This window comes from Leptonychotes weddellii, chromosome 10, assembly GCF_054177405.1.
Source record: "Leptonychotes weddellii isolate Sample4059 chromosome 10, ASM5417740v2, whole genome shotgun sequence".
Classification (NCBI taxonomy): domain Eukaryota; kingdom Metazoa; phylum Chordata; class Mammalia; order Carnivora; family Phocidae; genus Leptonychotes; species Leptonychotes weddellii.
The window spans coordinates 101,577,468-101,601,275 of NC_138378.1; the positions used below are offsets into that span (position 1 = coordinate 101,577,468).

General features: G+C 44.8%; 1 long non-coding RNA gene across 1 annotated transcript in view; it reads left to right on the plus strand.

Moving 5' to 3' along the window:
• LOC145715962 (uncharacterized) overlaps positions 1-16,301 on the plus strand; it is a 223,205-nt gene extending 206,904 nt beyond the window's left edge. The window contains exon 4 of the long non-coding RNA XR_014138286.1: positions 16,267-16,301. This is a non-coding gene — a long non-coding RNA (uncharacterized LOC145715962). The remainder of the gene's footprint in view (positions 1-16,266) is intronic.
• Positions 16,302-23,808: the final 7,507 nt, after the last annotated feature.

The following is a 23,808-nucleotide window of genomic DNA, read 5'->3' on the forward strand; positions in this document are numbered from 1 at the left end:
TTTTTTTTTTAATTTGAGAGAGAGCGAGAGAGAGAGATCATGAGCAGGGGGGAGGAGTAGAGGGAGAGGCAGACTCCCTGCTGAGCAGGGAGCCCGATGCGGGACTCGATCCCAGGATCCTGGGATCATGACCTGAGCCGAAGGCAGACGCTTAACGACTGAGCCACCCAGGCGCCCTCCTCTTGTCTTCTTACACCCTTTTCATTCTTTTTTCTTGTTTTTCTGACTTGACTTGTAATGTGGAAACAGTGTCAGCCAAGCCCCTGAGAGAGTGCACCTGTTTGTCTTCTGGGGGTGAGCAGCGTGGAAGGAGGTTTTTTCTGTTGTGATGCTCATGTACGTTCTGCTCAGCGTTTCAGTGTACTTAGCAGTGAGTGTTTTTCCTAGCAGGTGCTTACACGAGGTTGCCACGTTGAGACCCTTGGATTCCAGCTAAACAGGGTTGCTGTACCCCTCACTTTGTGGAATATTGCCACCTTGTGGAGTGAGAGGGAAAGCCAGATGAGAGGACACTCGAGGATAGGATATTCAAGTATATGATAAAGATGTCCCTTGAGAGAAGTGTCTTTTCATATCTTCTGTCCACTTTTTGACTTATTTGTTTTTTGGGTGTTGAGTTTGAGAAGTTCTTTATAGATCTTGGATACCAGCAATAGCATGGAGGACATTAGGAGAAGGAAGGGAAAAATGAGGAGGGTGGGGAATTGGAGGGAGAGATGAACCATGAGAGACTGTGAAAAACAAACAGGGTTTTAGAGGGGAGGGGGAGGAGGGATTGGTTAGCCCGGTGATGGGTATTAAGGAGGGCACGTACTGCATGGAGCACTGGGTGTTATACGAAAACAATGGATCATGGATCACCACATCAAAAACTAATGATGTGTTGTATGGTGACTAACATAATAAAATTAAAAAAAAAAAAGAAAGCAAAGGGATCTGTATCCTGAAAAAAAAAAAAAAAAGATGTCCCTTGAGTAAACTGCCCTTCCTGCCTGATGACTTTCTTTCCTTGATGTTGTATAATCATTTCGACCGGTTTGTGCTTCTGATTCACATACATCCCTTTGGAGGGGAGTGCCGTGGGAAGAATAAAAAGTAGACTTTGGAGTTTCAAAGAATTAGGCTTGAATCTCAGCTAAGCCTCATAGGAGCTATGTGACCTTGAGAAAGTTACCTGACATTGCTTAGCCTCTGTAAAAAGGTGTGTGTGTGTGTGGGTCATCCCAGAGCGATTCTAAGAAGGGTCAGGTAAGGGGAAAATACCCAGGGAAATGTTAATTTTCTTCATGCAGTAATGAAAGAGCATTAAGAAAAAAGCTTCTATGTGGTTCTGGGGATTGTGGCTGCAACTGGATGCACTGGGTCAGAGGAGGAGGGGAGCTGACATTTGGTGAAGTGCAAAGTGCCAGTTACTAGGCTAGTCAATGCTTTCCTTGAGCCCCCCAACGACCCTGAGCAAAAGACCCTATTATCCTGACCTGATGGGTGCTGAAGCAAGCTTGTCAGGTTTTTAACTCAAAGTCTGCCTTCCCATCACCTGCACTTTGTTACATTTATCTAATGAATGGACAAGGGCAGTGTTCTGTTGGATTCATCCTGGTTTACTCTCAGGCTACCACATACATCAATTTTAGAGTCCATGAACAAGTAAAGGTGAAGGGGCTAATGATGTGGTTGCTGCCCACCAGGTTCTATTCTTCCTCCAGCATCTGCTAGGAGGGTGAAGTGGGGTTGCCTAATGAGATGTGAGCCCCGGGCTGGAGTAGGACGGGAGCCCTGGGCTGAGGAGCTGGGCTGAGCCAGAGACGCCAGAGAAGGTGAGATCAGGAGTGAGACCTGTCTGACTGGGGAGGCCTTCTGGAGATTAGGGCTGTTAGATATTCCCGGAGACCTGCTTCCATGCTAGGAGTGGCCCTGGGGGATACTGGTAGATGAGAAATGTTGGGAGTATTGTGACTTCGGTGGTCTAGGAGATCTTAACTGTCACTGGGGGATGCTGGAACCACTGTTGTCCTTGACTGTGGGCTGGTTGACTCTACGCTTGGGACATCACACTGGCGGAGGAGGCCTGGGGGAAACTTTTAGGTTGAAGGGTGGGCTTGTTTCAGGGTCATTGCTGGAGTAATAACAGTGTGGGGAAGGGAGGGGACATTAGTTAGAAAAGGAACGGATTTTTAACATTTGGGTACCACTTGCTAGTTTAAAGACGTTCTTTCACGTTGATCGCTCGAGCTAGCATTTAACCATCAGTGGGTGTTGACACGTGAGAGAATTAGGTTTGAAACCCAGTGAACAGGGTTTCACATAAGGGATGAGATAGACACACCCTCTGCTCTCCCAAGAGCTTACAGCTATCATTACAACTCTGTGATGTGGGCACATTATGTATGATCCCATTTTTTTTTTTTAAAGATTTTATTTATTTATTTGACAGAGAGAGACACAGCGAGAGAGGGAACACAAGCAGGGGGAGTGGGAGAGGGAGAAGTAGGCCTCCCGCCGAGCAGGGAGCCCGATGTGGGACTCGATCCCAGGACCCTGGGATCATGACCCGAGCCGAAGGCAGATGCTTAATGACTGAGCCACCCGGGCGCCCTATGATCCCATTTTCCAGGTGGGAAAACAATGTTGGTGACTTGCCTGCTAGTGCAGCTGAATTGGAATGTGGGTCCATATTTGAATGTCTTCACCATGTATATTCTATTTTTATTCCCTTCAACTATGTTCAAATAGCCTTTCCGGAGTGCCCCAGAGTCCTGCAAATAAACCACCTGTCCCCTCTTTCTCCTTTCTCTCTTTCCGTGTGAGCTGGGAGTTTCTTAAGCTGGCAGTGTGGTGCAGAAAAGGATTGAAACCATAAGAGGAAAATAACTAATGTATCAGTGATACTTACTGATATTATCATTACAAAATTACCTGTATATTTACATGTATACTCAAACACAAACATAAACAACATTAACTGGCCCACGAACATCCTCTCTTGCACGCACTCTCAAATATCTTGCCCCTCTTTTGCCTTGTTGTATTCTCAGAGCAAAACTCTAACTTGGTTGAATGTAATTCTCCGTCTTCTCTAAGCTTGTACTCCTGCAGTTGAAGACAGCTGGAAAAATACGCAAAACCATGCTGATTGATCTCACTCTAAATTCATTACTGTTGTTCCTGAGCTGCAATCCTATCATGTTTTCAAAATGTTTCACTGACCGGCTCCTACTTTTATAGGCAATATTTTGTTCATACTTTCTATTATTATTATTAAAGAATATTCATAACAGATTTATTTGTAATAGTCCAAACTGGAAACAGCCAATATATCTATAAATAGACAAATAAAATGTGATGCATTCATACAAATGAAATATTACTTACTTATTGATAAGAGGAATGAAATATTAATATACATGTAAGACCAGGAATGAACCTCAAGGTAATCATATGGAGTGGCAGAAACCAGATAGTAAAGAGTAAACACTGTATGCTTCTATTTCTGTAACTTTCTAGAAAATGCAAACTAATCTACCGTGTCAGTATGTAAATCAGTGGCTGCCTGAAGGGTAGGGGGAAGACAGGGCAGAAGTGAAGTATTATAAAGGGGCACAAGGAAACCCTTCCGAGGGCTGGATATATTCACTATTTTGATCGTAGGGATGGTTTTATGCGAGGCTCATATCTTAACTGTTGGTGGGAATGCAAACTGGTGCAGCCACACTGGAAAACAGTATGGAGGTTCCTCAAAAAGTTGAAAATAGGACTATCCACAACCCAGCAGTTGCACTAGTAGGTATTTATCCAAAGGATACAAACATAGTGATTCGAAGGAGCACATGCACCCCAATGTTTATAGCAGCAATGTCCACAATAGCCAAAATATGGAACGAGCCCATCGACAGATGAATGGACAAAGAAAATGTAGTGTGTGTGTGTGTGTGTGTGTGGTGGAATATTACTCAGCCATCAAACAGAATATAATCTTGCCATTTACAATGACATGGATGGAGCTAGAGAGTATTATGCTAAGTGAAATAAGCCAGAGAGAGACAAATACCATGTTTTCACTCATATGTAGAATTTAAGAAACAAAACAGATGAACATAGGGGAAGGAAAGGAAAAATAAAGAAGATGAAATCAGAGAGGGAGATAAACCATAAGAGACACTGAACTCTAGGAAACAGACTGAGGGTAGCTGGAGGGGAGGTGAGTGGGGGGATGGGGTAACTGGGTGATGGGCATTAAGGAGGGCACTTGATGTAATGGGCACTGGGTGTTATATGCAACCGATGAATCACTAAATTCTACCCCTGAAACTAATGATAGACTATATGTTAACTAAATGGAATTTAAATAATTTTAAAAAAGAAAAAAAAGGAAAAAAGTGACTCTTTTCCCAATTTTAACATCTTTTTTTTTTTAAAGATTTTATTTATTTATTTGAGAGAGACAGAGATAGCAACAGATAGCGAGAGAGAGAGAGAGAGAAGGAACAGGAGGAGAGGGAGAAGCAGGCTCCCCACTGAGCAGGGAGCCCCACGTGGGACTGGATCCCAAGACCCTGAGATCAGGATCCCAAGACCCTGAGCCAAAGGCAGCCACTTAATGGACTGAGCCACGCAGGCACCCCTGAAGTAGTACACTTTTTATTTATTTATTTATTTGACAGAGAGAGCGAGAGAGCACAAGGAGGGGGAGCAGTAGAAGGAGAGGGAGAAGCAGGCTTCCCGCTGAGCAAGAAGCCCGATGTGGGACTCGATCCCAGGAGCCTGGGATCATGCACTGAGCCGAAGGCAGGCGCTTAACCATCTGAGCCACGCAGGCGCCCCTGAAGTTGTACACTTTAAATATATGCAGTTGTTTACATGTCAATCATACGTCCACTAAGCTCTTAAAATTTTTTTTTAAAACATAAAGACTAATAAATCAGATTAAAAAATCTATGTAACCAGTGTAAAGCCTGCTTCATGTTGACCCAGTATTTCTTTTTTGCATCTGCACAAGAAGCTAAAAGACCTTGATAAAATTTGACCTACTGCTTAGAAGTACCCAAATATACATTAATGGCTAGTTCTGGGATCCTTGTTTTTTTTCTTTTGTTTACAATTTCAGTCTGGCACATCCGAAAGAAAACGTCACAGGATTTTGATAAAAGCCCCGGGAAATTGTTGCAAAACGAACTGGTATGAACAAGGCCCCTGTGTGAAGCGCACGGACACCTGGGGGCCTGCGATCGGAACCCACGGTTGCTACTGTACCCATTTCACAGCGCACTGAGGACAGAGAGTGCGCGGGGCGGGGGCTGCCGAGTCCCAGGCGCGCAGGGCACACTCACCTGCTCCTTTGCCACGCTGAGTCCAAGCACAGAAACTTGCCCCGCTTCTCATTTTCCTGCTATGTCCTAGATGTAGATGCTTCCGTATCTCATTTAAATTTGGAGGTTTTGTCCTCCTTCGTCTCCCGGTTCCCCCATTTGGCCAGTCGCGTAGATGTTTGGGGTTATTTCCGCAGCCAGGTTCGCTGCCCACGCCGGCCTCCGTTCACGGCCGCGCGGCTCGGGCCTGCGCCAGCGGCCGCATTACGGCGCTTTGCGTGCGGGCAGGCAGGACGCGAGCCCGTGGCGCCCCGAGGCCGGAGAGCGCGCCCACCGCCTGGCGGGTCCCCCGCGCTTCCCGGGGCCGCGCCCCTCACGCTGCGCCCGGGCCTGCGGGCGAGCGGCTCCCTCGCGAGGAGCGGGCCCGAAGACGCCGAGGCCGAGGGGGACGCGCCGCAGTGACCCCGCGACGCCGGAGTGGCCCGCAACCGCGTGGAGGCGAGGTGAGTCCGGAGCCCTCGGGCTTCTGGGCAGACGACGTGTGTGTGTTGGGGTGGGGGGCGTTGGCGGCCTCGAGTTTCCCCACACCGAGGGGCGAGAGCAGGACGCCTTTGGAAGGCAATTTGTCCTCTGTCTCAATTTGGCCAGAGCCGTGTGCGTCTGGGGTGAGCCGGTGGCCCGCGCGGCTTCGGCGGTGCGGGCGCTTCGGCGGCTCGGTGACCCCGGGCCCCCCCCCCCCGCTCGTAAGGATGAGCTGCTCGGTGGGTAGGCGGCGTAGCACGTGCAGGCAGCAATAGCTGACGCTTTGTAGGCTGGGCTGAGCTTGGGGCCTGCGGGCTGGGGCCTTAGAGTCTGGGACCTGGGGCCTGCAGGCTGCGTCCTGAAGGCTGGGGCTTGGCGCTGGGGCCTTAGAGTCTGGGACCTGGGGCCTGCAGGCTGGGTCTTGAGGGTTGGGTCCTGAGGGCTGGGGCCGGGGACTTGGGACCTGAGGCCTGCGGGCTGGGGCCTCGGGGTTGGGGCCTCCGGGCTGGGGCCTGGGACCTGGAGCCTGCAGGTTGGGTCCTGAGGGCTGCGGCCTAGGGGCTGGGACCTGGGGCCTGGGACTTGGGGGCTGGGACCTTGGAGCTGGGACCTGCGACCTGGGGCCGGGGCCGGGGTCTGGGCCTGGCCTGGGCAGCGTGCTGGTGACTACCTCGCTTCTCTCCGCGGGATGACCTTTTGTATTATTTTTCACTTCCTGCTATGACCTGCAACACCACTTTCTTACACCCAAAGATCTCACCTCTTATTTCTGTGGACAGTTGAAGAAATCAGAAGGAAAGTTCCATCAGCATCCACCACCACATTGACCCTCCCCTGTCTGCCCCCTTATGCTGGGTCGTCCTTCCTGTTACATTCAGTATAAATCTCAGACTCCTAAATTTGGCATTCTGTCCTGTCTGCTCATGTCTACTCAGGGGCATTGCTTCTGCAGTTCTCCTTCATTTCTTTCACTTTTTAAAAAGATTTTATTTATTTATTTGAGAGAGAGAGAGAGAGAACATAAGCAGAGAGAGGGAGAAGCAGACACCCCGCTGAGCAGGGAGCCGGATGCCGGGCTCCATCCCAGGACCTGGGGATCATGACCCGAGCTTAAGGCAGATGCTTAACAGACTGAGCCACCCAGGTGTCCCTATTTTGTTCATCTTCCGTCTCTATTAGAATATAAGCTCCAGGAGGGCAAGATGTCTGTGTGTTTTGTTCGCTGTTGTACGAGACTGTTGCTGTGGCACATAGGATGTGTCATGTAAAGCTTTCGGGTAGCTGTTAGGATAGACTTCCAGGCCCGTGTGCGTGGTGCAGGGTGGTATTCCTGGCTATACTGCTGTTAGCACGTAGCGCGAACAGTTGCCATAGAACTTTGCCATCTAGCATCTTGGTTGCGTTCCCGAGGCTAGAAAGATGCCAAGTCATATGGTAGGCGCTCAAAAATATTTGCTGAATGAAAGAAAGACTAAATGAATGGACTTATATTGAGCTTTCTTTTATAGCCTAATATAAGGTCTACTTTAGTAAATTTTTTTTTTTTAAGATTTTATTTATTTATTCATGAGAGAGAGAGAGAGAGAGGCAGAGGGAGAAGCAGGCTTCCAAGGAGCAGGGAGCCTGATGCGGGCAGGGAGCCTGATGCGGGGCTCGATCCCGGGACCCTGGGATCATGACTTGAGCTGAAGGCAGACGCTTAACCACCTGAGCCACTCAGGCGCCCTACTTTTGTAAACCTTACATAGCTGCTAATAAAATTGCATTCTCTGCTGTTGAGCGTAAAGTTCTAAATGCATCCAATAGCCCAGCATGGCCATGTTAATTTATTGTCCAAACTAAGGACACGCTTGAGAGTGAAAGGGGCCACTATGAATAATTAGCCCGGGCAACAGGCATTAACGAGTACTGTCTGGGGCAAATGAGGGCATAGAGTCATTCCAATGATAGCTCATACTTATTCAGTGTATTGTTCTAATCTTTAGTATCTTTGCTTATTTCTGTCTACTTGATTTATCACCTTCGGAGAGGGGTATATTAAAATTTCCAATGGCAAATGTTAATTTATTCTCCCTATTTTGATATTCTTGTACTTCGCTATAGTGTTTGGTGCTCCTTGAACCCTTTCAAACTTGTTCATTTTCTTTCATTATAGGACATTTATCTTCATTATTTTTTCAAATCTTTCCTTGTCTTCTGGGGACCCTGTTTTTCAGATGTTGGCCTACAATTATTATTTAATAGATAGTTTTTTTTTTGATTTAAATCTTTATCTCCTTAATTTTTCCTGCTTGATTTTGGGACAGTTTCTCAATCTAATTTTCAAACTAACCAATTTATATTTTCAGTTGAATCCATCCTCCTGTATATTCTATCTATTGTGATTTTTATTTCAACTATTATAGTCATCAAATCTAATATTTCTTTTTTGTTTTTTAAAATAATTTCAAATTTTTGTTTTCATTACTAACATCTTATTACACTTCTATGCTTACTTAAAAAAAAAAAAAACCCTAGTTCCTCTGTTTTAATATTTCTTTTTCATATGGGTATATGTTTCTTCAGTTTGTTGACTTTTTTCTGAGGTTGTTCCAACTCTCAGGAGTCTAGTTATTTTTGCCTCTGAGCTCAAGCTCCACCGGGGATATCGGCTGCTCTGTTTGGTAATGTGCATTTTTAAAGTGTTTGTGTTTGTTTGCTTTTGGTGTTTTTGAATTAATTGCATCGTGATCAGAAAATGTGAGCCGTTTCAGATAGATTCTTTGGACTTTATAGAAACTTGCTTTATGGCCTCCCTAATATCTAGTCTATTTTTTGTGTTCAACATGGAATTGAGAAGAATGCATAGTCTCTAATTATTGGGAGAAGAGTCCTATCACCGTCCATGAGATCTAGCTTATGAATGCACTGTTCACATCTATAGCTTCACTAATATTTGACTGTTTGATCTTTTCAGTAACTGAGAAAGGTGCATTAAAAGATTTTATTATGATGTTGAATTTATTAATCCTGTCAATTTTTGCTTGATATATTTTGAAGGTGGGTTATTAGCTACGACAAATGTAGAATTGTTCTATCTTCCTGAGAATCAACATTTTTTTTTATTACTAGTGATTTTCTTTATTTGTAATAATGTTTTTCGTTGAATTGTGTCTTGTCTGATGTTACTGTGGAGCCATCTGTCCAGTTAATGTATACATGGTATGCCTCAGTCATGGTGGTTTCTCAGTCTTTTACTCTCTAATATTCTGTGTCCTATTTTAGGTGTATCTTTTATAAGTAGCATAGAGCTGGATTTTGTTTGCCATCCAAAATGATGATCTCTTTAACTGCTAAGTGTCATCAAGTTTTCTTCTTTATGATCACTCCTATATATTTATGTATCATTTTTGGGCTATTTGCCCATGGTTTCAATGCTTTTCCCTCTCCTTTCTTAGCAATCTTGGGATTCATTTACATTTTGTTTAATTCCATCTGTCTCTACTGTTTTGGAAGTTGTATGCTTTGTTTTTAAAACATTTTAATGGCTTAAATTTTTAACAGTTGCTCTTCATATTTTAATATACGTGTTTAACTTAAAAGCTAAAATCATCGAGCACTTTTATAATTTCCCTGAAAAATACAGAGGTATTTTGTCTAAACTCCAGTTGCCCTTCCTTATATTAGATGATTTATGTAATATTTTTTTTTTAAAGATTTTATTTATTTATTTATTAGAGAGCTAGAGAGAGAGAAACAGCATGAGAGGGAAGAGGGTCAGAGGGAGAAACAGGCTCCCTGCCGAGCAGGGAGCCCAATGTGGGACTCGATCCCAGGACTCCGGGATCATGACCCGAGCCGAAGGCAGTCGCTCAACCAACTGAGCCACCCAGGCGCCCCGATTTATGTAGTATTTTTAAATCATTTTAAAGCCCTAAAAATGAGATATTATTACTATTTTAATACAGATAATAATTGTGTAAATTTACCCACGCTTATCAATTTCTCCTCTCATTTTTCCTTTTTGCAACACAGTTTTTTTCTTTCTGAAGTTTCTTTAGTGAAGATAGTCCATGATAAAAACTGCTAGTATTTATCTGAAAATGTTTATGGTGTGTGAGATGGATCAGATTTTTTTTTTTTTGGTATGTTTGTTTTGTATATGGATGTCTGGTTGTCCAGTACCACTTGTTGAAAAGCTACCTTTTCTCCATTGGTTTGCCTTGACATCTTTGTTGAAAATCAGCTGGTCACATAAGTGAGGCTCTATTATGTCTATTGTGTTCCACTCGTCTGTATGTCTGTACTTTCACTAGTATCAAGCTGTCTTGATTACTTCAGCCTTATATCAAGTTTTGAAATTGGGTAGTGTGCGTCCTCCAGCTTTGTTCCTCCTTTTTAAAATTGTTTTGGTTGGGGCGCCTGGGTGGCTCAGGTCATGATCCCAGGGTCCTGGGATCGAGTCCTGCATCGGGCTCCCTGCTCGGCGGGAAGTCTGCTTCTCCCTCTCCTCCTGCTTGTGTCCCCTCTCTCGCTGTGTCTCTCTCTGTCAAATAAATAAATAAATAATCTTAAAAATAAAATAAAATAAAATTGTTTTGGTTAATTGGATTCCTTTTGCTTTTCTATATAAATTTTAGAATCAGCTTATTAATTTCTGGGAAAAAGGCCACTAGGATTTTGATTTGGATTATACTGAATCTATAGATGAATCTGGGGACACTTGACAACTATAATGAGTCCTTCAATCCTTAAGTCACTTAATTTTTTTTTTTTTTTAAAGATTTTATTTATTTATTTGGGACAGAGAGAATGAGAGAGAGAGAGCACATGAGAGGGGGGAGGGTCAGAGGGAGAAGCAGGCTCCCTGCCGAGCAGGGAGCCCGATGCGGGACTCGATCCAGGGACTCCAGGATCATGACCTGAGCCGAAAGCAGTCGCTTAACCAACTGAGCCACCCAGGCGCCCTCCTTAAGTCACTTTTAAAGTGCCATTTAAGATAGCACTAAGAAAATGAAGTCATGAGATCTGTATCTATTAACTCTGTGTACAAGATTTGTCTGCTATAAACTGTAAAATAGTGAAGAGGCGGAATCAAAGAAGACCTGACTGATTGGGGAGATACACCCCTTATTTTAACAGAGAAAATTTAATATGAAGAATTGTTAACCAGGTATAAATTTGTTGACTCGGTTTCTGAAAACAAACCAAAAAAAGGAGTCTCAAGTGTTAAAGAGGTAGTGAGTGCAGATATCATTCCTAAAGCTGGAGGAGCAAAGGTAAGGGGCTAGAGTTGCTAAAACTTGCAGGCGTGGAGGGGGGCCTCACGAAGCTGCAGTGTAGACCTCTGGGGAGCAGGTCCTTACAGCTCATCTGGTGCTGGTGTCTGAGCTCCAGGGGAAGGGCCTCCTGGGTCTGAGATCCAGACCCCTGAGGGGGGGCCCAGCTGGCTGATGCTGGTGTCCCTGAGGGTATGCAACGCTAGAGCTGAAGTCCGCTGCTGCCTGAGTAAAGAAATGTGGCCGTTCTGTTACCTTTGCTCTCATGCTCGGGCATCTCCCAGGCCGTTGTAACCTTCTTGAGCATCTGGAGGCTGCTGGCGCTGCACTGATGGCAGCCCTGCTTCCTTGGTTTTCGAGGCCCTCTGGAGCCCGTACCTGGTTTTTCATTGAATGAGAGACATTGTAGAAATAATTTGAGGCTGTGGATGGTATCTTCCTCGGAAGATGATTCACTTCTGCTTCAGGCAGGCAGTTGTGCTAGGTGAAGCTGTAATTCATATTTTTTTTTTTTTAAGATTTTATTTATTTATTTGAGAGAGAGACTGAGATAGAGAGCATGAGAGGGGGGAGGGTCAGAGAGAGAAGCAGACCCCCTGCTGAGCAGGGAGCCCGACGCGGGACTCGATCCCGGGACTCCAGGATCATGACCTGAGCCGAAGGCAGTCGCCCAACCAACTGAGCCACCCAGGCACCCTGTAATTCATATTTTTTAAAAAAGATTTTTATTTATTTTTTGACAGAGAGGGATACAGCGAGAGAGGGAACACAAGCGGGGGGAGTGGGAGAGGGAGAAGCACGCTCCCTTCGGAGCAGGGAGCCCCGAGACACGGGGCTCTATCCCAGGACCCTGGGATCATGACCTGAGCCGAAGGCAGACGCTTAACGACTGAGCCACCCAGGTGCCCCGATTTAATTCATTTTTAAATTCCACTGATTTGATGCTGGTTTTGGTCTGGGTGGGGGCTATCGCTCTATTAGGATGAAACTCTGCTAGGCTCCCACCTGAAAGCCTGGGGATAAGGTACGGTGTTCTGAACTCCCCCGTTTATCTCCCCAGCCCACAAGACTACCAAGAGTTTGGCTTAGCTTCGCAACTTCTTTGTTGTCATGTTCTTGACAACCTCCCACATTCTCATTTGGTCACTTTCAACAAATACTGTTAAGAGGGAAAAGCACAGCTAAATATCTGACTCTCATGTCTACGTGTCTTTTCTCTTTGAGGTCTTAGGTTCAAGTTCTCACTGTTTTGGTAGCTCTCCAGTGTTTATTTTTTTATTTTAAAGATTTTATTTATTCATTTGAGAGAGAGTGTGAGTGAGCAAGCGAGAGAGCACAAGCGGCAGAGGGAGAGGGAGAGGGAGAAGCAGACTCCCCACCGAGCCTGTCACGGGGTTCGATCCCAGGACCCTGAGATGATGACCTGAGCCGAAGGCAGATGCTTAACCAACTGAGCCACCCAGGCATCCCAGTAGCTCTCCAGTGTTTAAAAGTGTCTTTTAAAATAACAACTACGTTCATCTAAAACTAATGATGTAATGTATGGGGATTAACATAAGAATAAAAAAAATAACAACTACGCTCTCCTACTTTTTAAAACGTTCTTGAGAGACGACTTGGTCTGATAGCTTAGCTTGAAGCAGAACCTGTTCAGTTTTTGAATTCAGTGATTATTTTTATTTCTAGAATTCCTTTCTGAATTTTTTTTCAGATGTTCTTGATCACTTTTTATGGACTGGAACATGATTTCCATTTAAATATGTGTGTGTATATTTTATCAAGATTAACTAATATACAATAAAATGCACAAATTGTAGCAGTGCAATTTGATAAATTTTGATAATTGTATGTCCTGTGAAACCATTATCCTAATCAGCATATGTATATTTCCATAAATCCAGAAAGCTCCCCCATGTATCTTTCCAGTTCTCCTCCTTCTCCCCCATATGTTTTGATATTTATAAGAACCCATAGATTAGTTTTACCTATTTTTGAACTTTATATAAATAGAATCATACAGGTTGTATGTGTGGCTTCTGAATCTGCTTTCCTTTTCTCAGCCTAATGTTTCTGAGATTCATCCACGTTACGGTTCATTCTTTAATTCATTTCCTTTTTTATTGTTGAGTAAAAATTTCCTTGAGTGAGTTATACCACAGTTGGCTTATCCATTCTTATGGATGAACATTTGGGCTGTTTCCAGATAGATGCTGGCCATTATAAATAAAAAAAAAAAAGCTGCCATGAACATCCTTGGACAAATGTTTTAGTTGACTTGTGTCTTCTTCTGTTCTTACTTATTTTATATTTTGTACCTGATCATTTTATATGTGAGTCATTTGGGTTCTAAATCTTTGCGTTGTTGTTGTTGTTGTTGTTGATCCTTTCCAGGTAGTTTGTTTCTTAAGTTTTTGGTAATTTTTTGATTTGATCATATTTCGCTGACTGTGGGAATCCTGTGGGGTTTGAGCGATTTTGCCTTTGCATCTGCCAGGTACGGAAGGTGATTTTGACAGTGAAGCACTTGAAGTTAATTTTCCCTTTGGAGTCCCCTGCATATAGATAGTGTAGTTTCAAAGCCCTCCTATAGGAGGGAAGGCTTGTGCTTCTAAATTCCCAGTGAGCCTCTTTTTTTTTCAATCCAGAGCTGTGGCCTGAGACCGATTTCCCTCTCAGCCCCCAGGTGGACATTTCCCCCCAGCGCGCCCACCTCCAAGGGTGTAGCTCTTTGGAGTTCCTGGATGCACGCAGAGGTCCCACTTCTAGCCTCCACCTGGGGTCTCTCAGTATCTGGCCTTGTAAAACAGGGCTTCTAGGTTCTGGGCAGAAAATTCTAGAGTAGCCCAAGACTCTCTCCTCGGTCTCCTTTCTGTTCCCACTTCGTTTTGAGACCTTGTGGATTTCTCTTACTTTGCTGTGAGCTTAGCTGTGCATCGAAAAGATGTTTTTATCTCTTGCCCGTACTTTCAGATTATTTATAGCATGAGTTCCTCTCCCACACTGCCCACCCCAGCAATCTCTGGTCACCTTTTTGCCCAAAATACAAGTCCTTGAAATACTTTTTCACAGACTTTGCTCTGCCTTCTGCAGAGAGTTTATCTCTGCTTCATGTTTTCCATTCTCCATATTCCTATTTTCGGCGTGAGCAGCAAGTCTGCTTACTCACCAGAAAATCCTGCATTGTCACGGGGTTTTTGGATAGCGTTTAGCATTTCTTTCTTTTCAGCTGTCTTCGTTTTGAAGTGGCAGGGCTGTTTGCTACCTGGCCTCACTGAGGGCTAGTTTTATAAAGATTTCTCACTCGGCTTCCTGTTTCCCCTGTCCCTTCGTGGTGCCAGTTGAGTTCCAAGAGGCCCCAACCTTGCTTAACTTAATGGTTGCTGGCTTGGCCTTCCGTGGTATGTGCAGACTTCTCTAGAACTGTTCACTTCCCAAGGCCATTCTCTGCCTCCCCCTTTGACTTGGCCCGGACTGCTCTTACTCTCCATCCACTGGGCTTTGGGTTTTTGGCTGTTTCCTAGGTTCACTGAAGGTGGATTTTCTTCTTCACTTTCTCTCCTTTTTGGAAAGGAGAGTGGTGTGCAGAGGAGGTCGGGTGTGCAGGTGAGAGGGCTTGCTGAGCTGCCCGTGGCTGAGGGCTCGTGCTTTGTGTCTGGAGCAGAAGCGCGTCTGGGCAGTTCTTCATCCTCCTCTGGGAAGCTGGGCCCCTGCTGTACTTGGGCCAGCCCATCACAGTCCTGTCCCGTCCCATCTCATCTTGCTCATCTGCTTCGCTGGATAGATTACAGACCTTTTCAGGAAAAGAAAGGACTGTCTTTTGTTCTCAGACGGGTATTGCCTGGCACATGTGAGTGCTCCAGAAGTCTGTGTTTACTGAGTGACCATGGGATTGCTCAGAGGCTGTGTCCTATTTAGTGTTTGGGGCTCCACATGTGAGACTCCAGGTCCCCCTGCCCCTGTATCTCCAGCATCTTCCTGGCCAAGTCCTGATGGCCTGGTGTTAAGGAATGAGCACTTAGGACAGGAGACCTAGGTTTGTAGTTAAATCTGTTAACTTCTCTGCAGCTTAGTCTTCTTTCCAGAAAATGGGGCTGACCTCTTGCCCTGCCTGCCCACTAAGGTTGCAGTGAGGGTCAGAATAGGCAATGCATGCAGAAGTGCTTTAGAGATGGTCAGGCTCTCTCTTCACAGCTGTCATCACGAGGTGGAATTGTGGGCCACTCTGCTTCTTAGGGTCCAGCTAACTCATCCCTGTCACCTAACTCCCACCACCCCTCAGCCCTGCTTGCCTTCCTGACCTGGGAAGCCAGAGGGCAGCTCCGTCTGGGTCATGCCCGGAACCAGCTGTCTTCTGTGCCCTGAACAGAAAGAGAAGCTGTTGGGAGCCTGGAGTGATCTCTGTGAACACTGGGTGTCACTCTTGGCCTAAAATATATATAATCCCCTGCCCTCTAAATTTTCCTCTTCCTCTCAGCCTTAGTTCTGGGTGTTGAGCGTGGCAGGTCTCGTATGTTCTGTGTCTTTCCAGTCTGTGACCCTCACAGGTTTTCAGTCCCTGGCCTCAAGCCTTGGCGCTATTACCTGGCACCCATTTGCTTTCGGGTAGAGGGTGCTTCTGCAGTTCTAATTTATTTTAATTTTCACCTAACAGCCACGTGACCAGAAAGGTATACCCACAGCCAGAGTGTTTGTAAATTGGATTTCAGGACCCAAATCAGAAAGATTTTGCAAGTCAGCACATTTGGGATTGGTCACAGAAAGTACTTTGCCATCTTCCTCAACAACTTTGCTGTTAAAAAAAAAATGTTTAAAAACTGCTGTTTCGGGGTGATCTAGTTATTCTAGTAGCAGGACAAGGGAGGGAAATCTCTGACTTTGCCTCCATCAAAGTCTTCCAGGTAGACAAAGCCAGTGATGCTCTCTAGTTTAGCTTCTGTCTTTCTGGAGCTCTCCGGGGGTGCTACTCTGTTGATTACTGTCCTCTTTTAAAAACTCTACCTCAACTTGTGTTCATGTTTCTCCTGCTGGACTTTCTAGGTCTCTAGTTGTTTCTTCTGAGCTGTCTTGCTGGGCTTCTCTGCACCCATTCTCTCATGGTTTCCAAGATGCACTGTCCTTGGCCTTTGTCCTACTTTATTATTATTATTATTTTTTAAAGATTTTATTTATTTATTTGACAGAGAGAGAGATAGCGAGAGCAGGAACACAAGCAGGGGGAATGGGAGAGGGAGAAGCAGGCTTCTTGCCGAGCAGGGAGCCCGATGTGGGACTCGATCCCAGGACCCTGGGATCATGACCTGAGCCGAAGGCAGACTCTTAACGACTGAGCCACCCAGGCGCCCGCCTTTGTCCTACTTTATACCAACCCCTCCCCCACTGTTTCAAAACCATGTTGTGTAGCTAGACCTCTGCTCCCTGCCATCTCCACCTGGCTGTCCCCAAGGACATTGCTTTTAAAAGTAGCTTTATTGGGGCACCTGGGTGGCTCAGTCGTTAAGCGTCTGCCTTCGGCTCAGGTCATGATCTCAGGGTCCTGGGATCGAGCCCCACATCGGGCTCCCTGCTCCGCGGGAAGCCTGCTTCTCCCTCTCCCACTCCCCCTGCTTGTGTTCCCTCTCTCGCTGTGTCTCTCTCTGTCAAATAAATAAATAAAAAATCTTTAAAAAAAAAAAGTAGCTTTATTAAAAAAATAAAAATAAAAAACTAAAAAACTAGCTCTATTGAGGTATTTACACACAATAAAATTCATTCATTTTGGAGGTATAGTTTCATGAATTTCAGTAATCACCACCTCAATGAAGATATGGGCCTTAGAACAATGTACTGCTCCCATTCTGTAACATTTCCTTTTCGTATCTTAGCCTTGGTTCTCAGTATTTGCTAACCCTGAAAACTTTTCTTGTGGTCCTTTGCAGTTGGTCCCCTGCCCTGACCCTTCAGCCCTGGCAACCACTGATCTGCTTTCTGTTGCTATGTTGTTTTGCCTTCTTGAGAAGTTCATGAAAATAGAATCAAATGGCATATAGTCTTTTGTGTTTGACTTCTTTCCCTTAACCTCGTCATTGCTTTTGACAGGTGCAAAAAACAAGCACATCTCTTTCTCTAAGCTTGTCTGGTAATGGTGCCTCTACTCATTCACCTAATACCAAAGTCAGAAACTGGTGTGTCATCTTCCTGAGGCCCCTTCCTCTCGCTTACCATTCCCTGCCGTACCCTGCCATGTGCAATTAGTCAGCGAGTCCTAGAGCTTCTTTCTCTTCTCTGTCCCTGGGCCTGCCTTTCTCTTCATTCTCAAGGGCACTGACTTTACTGAGGCTCCATTTACTGCTTCCACTAGGACCTCTTCCGTCTACCCTTCCCCCAGTCACCAGTGTGAACTTCTAAAACACAAATCTTACCCCACCACTCCCTGACTTCAGTGGTTCCCCATGGCTTCGGAGCTTAGCAAATGCCACCTTCAGGATTTGATTTATTTCTGCCTACATCTATATTTTCTTTTCCAGAACTTCCTCAAATGCAGCCAGTGCTTGGCCATTCCTTGGGATTTGCTTGCAAGGGCCCTGCTCAATTATGCCTCTGTTCCCTTGACCTGGGAGGCCCTTTTCCTTCTCCTTCATCTAGCTGACTCCAACTCACTCTTTAAGAGCCATCCCATAGGACTCCTCTGCAGTGCTCTCCCTTGTTACGGCCCCAGACTGGCTTAGGTGTTCCTCTGGCCTCGTATCTATCATCGGTCCTATCAGACTGTGTCAGTTTATTGTTGAGTTAGTAATCCGTCTCTCCCACTAGACTCCTAAGTTCCTGAGGAGTTTGTGTTCTGTTTGACTTTGTATCCTCTGTTCCTAGCACAGGGCCAGGCACATGGAGTGGCATCCAGTGAATGTTTCCTGAATGATTAAGGTAGAATGGAGAAAGATCTAGAACTTCATGTGGGGGCAGGGGCGAGGGTCAGGAAGACCTGTCCCATTTTAGGCCTCAGTCATAGGTGAGTCTACTTGTCATGGCAGGAGGGAAGCATAAGGTGGGAGTCATCGGGGAGAGTGCACAAAGAATGGATGGGAAGGCATATTCGAATGTCTGGATCTCTGGTTCTAGTAGTGAAAGCATCTGACTGGGGAGAGGGGCAGCTTCTTTGTTTTTTAGCAAAGAGTTAAAAAAGATTTTAAGTGAGGGAAAGTCAAGAGGGAAAGAGAGCCTGAACTGTGGCAAAAACAATAAAAATGAGAGAAGAAACTATTCTTAGATTTCTGTGTGAGAGAGCGAGACTACCGAGGCCCAGACAGTGTGCTCTTTTGACAACATCACTCAACTGGGCTGGTCACAAATGATGTTTGAGACTATAACCAGTGTCCTGCACTTGGCACAGTACTTTTCCAAACCTTGTCTCATTGTATCTGCACACCAGCCGTGGAAGCAGCTGGAGTTGATACGGTGAATCCCATGGAACCCGTGAGGAATGGGAGGCTTAGGGAGCCTGGCTGACTTACTCATGCCACAGGGCTGGCGCTCTGCCTGTCACAGCATCTGTCTCTAGGGTGAGCCCTTGGGCCGAGTGGCCAATATCAGGTAGGCTTAGAGATGATGTGTTCGAGAAGGCTTGTGGCTATTTGCAGACCTTACAATGAGACGAGAGAGACCTGACAAAGAACATCCAGAGGAGGAAGCTACTGTAGGTTGGAGAGCAATCTTTGAGTCAATGAAATATTAGAACAATTTAATATTAGATTAACAAGAGAACTGTGAGTTCCCCAAAGTCTTAATGTCTTCCAGTTGCACAGCTGGGGCAATTGGAAGGAAACTTTTGATTAGCTGGAGCTTTATGAGATGAAACATTTCCTATGACAGTGCTGTTATTTTATTTTTTTTTTTCCAGTGAAAGAGAAATCATTCTCAAAAGGGAAAAGGGATGTTATAAAAGGAAGCACTTTTATTTTTCCTTTTTAATAGATGTTCTTGTGTTAAATGATGTTGAGTCTTAATACCCTATTATCAATCTTTTTTATTTTTTCTTATTTTTAAAATATTTATTTTTTTAAAGATTTTATTTATTTATTTGACAGAGAGAGACACAGCGAGAGAGGGAACACAAGCAGGGGGAGCAGGAGAGGGAGAAGCAGGCTTCCCGCCAAGCAGGGAGCCCGATGCGGGGCTCGATCCCAGGACCCTGGGATCACGACCTGAGCCGAAGGCAGACGCTTAACGACTGAGCCACCCAGGCGCCCCTAAAATATTTATTTATTGAGCGAGAAAGTGAGCATGCATGCACGTGTGTAAGCGGGGTGGGGGGGGAAGGGTAGAGAGAGAGAGAGAATCCCAAGCAGACTTCGCACTGAGCCGGACGTGGGGCTCGATCCCATGACCCTGAGATCGTGACCCAAGCCAAAATCAAGAGTCAGACACCCAACCGACTGAGCCAGGTGCCCCTACCAGGTTTTCAATCTTATCACAACATGACACATGGGAAGTTTTTGTTTTGGGTGGACGGCTGGCATTTTTCTTAGTTGATGCGGTGTAGAGGTTCAGAGCACAGGCTCAGGCCTGATACTGTCTTAATTCAAATCCTGGCTGCAGCACTTAGAGCTGTGGGACCTTGGGCAATTTGCTGATTTATTCTGTGCCATTCTATTCCTAACTCATAGGCTTACTTAAGTATTAATTGATGTAGTCAACAGAAAACACTCAGCATATTATTGGAAATAATAATATAGTAATAATGCCTCATATTTGCATGTAGCTGGGTTTAAAAAAATTTTTTTTTAAAGATTTTATTTATCTGTTTGACAGAGAGATCACAAGTAGGCAGAGTGTCAGGCAGAGGGAGAGGGAGAAGCAGGCTCCTCACTGAGCAGGGAGCCCCTGCAGGGCTTGATCCCAGGACTCTGGGGTCATGATCTGAGCTGAAGGCAGATGCCTAACTGACTGAGCCACCCAGGTGCCCCTGCATGTAGCTAGTTTTAACTTTTTATTTTAATTTTTATTTATTTGAGAGAGAGAGAGGGAGGGAGGGAGAGCACGTGCATGTGCATGCAAGCAGGAGGAAGGGCAGAGGGAGAGGGAGAGAGAGAATCTCAAGCAGACTCTGCTGAGCATGGAGCCCAACTCAGGGCTCAGTCCCACGACCCCGAGATCATGACCTGAGCCAATATCAAGAATGGGATGCTTAACCATCTGAGCCACCCAGGTGCCCTGGTTTTAACTTTTTAAAAGCCCTTCCATTTCATTCCTATAAAACCCTATTGAATAGACTAGGTGGGGATTATTGTTTTTTTGACACATGAAGAAACTGTGGCCCAGAAAGAATAGGTGATTTGTAGAAGGTCATATCAAGCATGAAGGACAGTCTCCCGAGTGCCAGCTCAGATGGGTTCTTACCAGTCCACTTTTTACAGAGATGGTGCGGTTGGAAATTATTGCTGGGGAGTGAAAGAGTGGTTATGGTGGGGATCTTAGCCACTCTCTCCTATTCTTCTTTGTCTAGAATTTGCTTTCACTGGGCTTTAGATCTTAAGTGAGAGTCTGAACATCAGCTGAGGCTCTACAAATTAGATTGTTGTGTGTCAAATCGTGCTTACTGATTTTAGAATTGAAGCTGCTGTTATTTTCATTGATTTATTCTTGGGATTGTTTTGTATTCATTTTATTCTCAAGTTTAAACTGATTAGAGCCAGAGTCCATTCCAGTCTTTTAGTAAGCATTGGTTGAATACATGCTATGTGCTAGGAAATGGGCTAAGTGATTTCACATATATTTTATCATTTAATCCTCCTAGAAACCCTATACATCCTGGTAAATTGTCTCCATTTTACAGAAAAGGAAATACAGGCTCAGATGTTGAGTAACATACCCAGACCTATTAAGGACCATTACGAGAAAGGAAAATTACAGGTGAATCTTTCCCTTGGATAATGATACAAAATTCCCAATGAAATATTAGCAAATTGATCCAGCAATATATGGAAAAGAAGATATATCATGACCAAGTTGAATTTACATAGGAAGTCAATTTGCTTGATTAACACAACAATGAAAGTCAGTGATTAGTTTAACAGATGAAAGTCATACGATCACTTTCATGGATGAAGTACCACATTTGATAAAGTTTGGTACTCATTTTTTTAAAAGATTTTATTTGTTTGTTTGCTTGTTTATTTATTTATTTATGAGAAAGAGTGAGCAAGCAGGGGGAGGTGCAGAGGGAGAGGGAGAGAATCTCAAACAGATTCTGCTCTGAGCACGGAGCCTGATGTGAGGCTGATCTCACGACCCTGAAGTCATTACCTGAGCTGAAATCGAGAGTTGGATACTTAACTGGCTGAGCCACCCAGGTGCCCCAAGTTCAGTACTCATTTATGATAAAAAAAAACTCATAGTTACCTAGAGTAAAAGGAATCTTTCTTATTCTGATAATAGGAATTTACAAAAAATAATAAAAACCTACAGTAAACATAATTAATGGTGAAATTTTGAAAGTTTTCATGAGACAGGGAGGAGACAGTGATGCCCCCAACACCACTTTGGTCCAGCATTATACTGGAAATCCTAGCTAGGGAAATAAATCAGGGAAAGAAAAAGGCAAAATGAATAGGGAAGAAATAGAATTTTCATTATTTGCAGATGCCATGATTGTGTCCACAGAAAGTTCTGAAGATCCCACAGGTGTAGGATTCAGATTATTAGGTGAGGTTGGTAAGGTCACTGGATACAAGGTCAATAGGCAATAGCAACAGTTAGAAAATGAAAATTTTAGGGGCACCTGGATGGTCAGTTGGTTGAGTGTCTGACTCTTGATTTCAGCTCACATCGTGATCTTAGGGTTGTGAGATCAAGCCTCGTGTTGGGCTCCAGGATCAGCATGGAGTCTGCTTGAGATTCTCTCTCTCCCTCTCCCCTCCGCTTCTCCCCCTGCCCCTCCCTCCGCCCCTCCCTCCACTTGCGTGCTCTAAGTAAAAATATCTTAAAAAAATGAAAATGAACATTTTAGAACAACATTTGCAATAATGTCTAAACAAATATGAGGAATAAGTTTAAAGAAAGATGGGCAAAACTGCTACATTGGGTCTCCCTCTTCAAAATGTAGAATATCATTTTGTTCCACTGTTTTCATTGAGGTACTTTGCTCTTGCTTTCTGACGAGTCTGATGTGCTCAGGAGAGCCCTGCTAGTTCTGTTACAGCAGCGACAACCCTCTTGTACCCTCCCAGAGTAGGGAGGCTCAGTCACTTGGCCACTTGAGAGTGGCATTCTTAGCTGCTTCCTGTCCTCTTTTCTTCCCTTACCCCAGCCATTGGTTTTCGGGTTCCTCCAAATTCAGAGATTTTCTGTGGTTCTGAGGTGAAAATTGGTTTGCTTCTTGATGACCTCCCCCCTCTTCCTGCTTAGTTTTCAGCTTTTTCCATGTTACTAAATCAGCTATCACTTTTGTTTTGCAGAGTCTTGTTGATGTCTTTGTCTGCTGTCACCCTCTCTCTCCATTTTGTCCTTATGGATTCACGCTTAAAAAAAAAAATTCTTGCATTGTCATTTTAGTGGGGTTGGAGGAGGAAGCAGAGATAAATGCATGGGTTTAATCTGCCTTGTTTAACCGGAAGTTCCGTACAAAGTTATAAAAAAGCAAAGTCACTAGGCAATGTTTGCTCTTACAAGCCACTTAACACCTAACACTCTGCCTGCTTCTCCAGTTCTCTTAGCTGCTCCCCCACAGAGGCGTTGGTGTTTCCTGCTGCTAGACCAGCTGATCTCTGGGGCTCAATCCAGTCTTGATAGCCTGTCTTCACATTGCCTCCCAGATGGTGTTCCATGCCGTGAGGACCCTGGGCTGACTGACAGGAAGGAGACCGCAATCCCCGAGTCCCCAGCCCCCCACTTCATCCATGAGATTGTCTTCTGGGGATTGAAAGAACACAGACCGGCTTGAACAATGCCATTAATTAAAGCACATTCTAGTTGATTGGATAATCCCTAGGTCGTTTAGGGAGGGAAGGGATGAAGGAAATGGGAAGAGAGGCAGAAATCGAGATAGAAAACTCTCCTTCTCTCAAGCTCATCCTCACTGCAAGCACCTGATGAAAAAGGTCTCCTTATCCTGTAATTTGCTGAGTGAATGGCTCTCGTCCCTAGCCTCTTCTTGCCTCCTCCTGTGCGCCCACATCTACAGGGTCTCTTAACTTTGAGGCCTACGAGTGCAGGGATCAGGTGTGGGAATGCCTGCATTCAAATTATGCTCCTATCCCTTCCCGGCTCTATGACCTTGGGTGAGTCATTTTACTTCCCTGTGCCTCAGCTTCCTTGTCTTCAAACAGGGTCGATAGTAATGCCTACCTCATATGATTTTTGTGAGAACCAAAGTTATTATTGTGTAGAAGTACTTAGAACTGTGCCAGCCAGAGGTTGAGCACTTAATGCACATTAGCTGTTATTTTTACTATGTGCTTGTCCTTACAAATGGAGTTGAAAGTCCTTTATCTCAAGAGCTGGCTGTCTGTATGAAGACAGACTAGTATTTGAGTACATAGGATGCTCTGAGGGCAAAGGACAGTCATTAACTCAGTGGGGATTGGTGACTGGTGGTGGTAGGAGGGGAATGAGGAGGGGACCTCTGGGAAATTATTCTAGAGCAGGTGGAGATCCTTGAGCTGAGTGCCATGGGGAGAGAATGAGACAGCCACCATAAGAATGTAAGTAGTATGAGGGCAGGAATGTATCCCCAGTGCCTAGCACAGCGC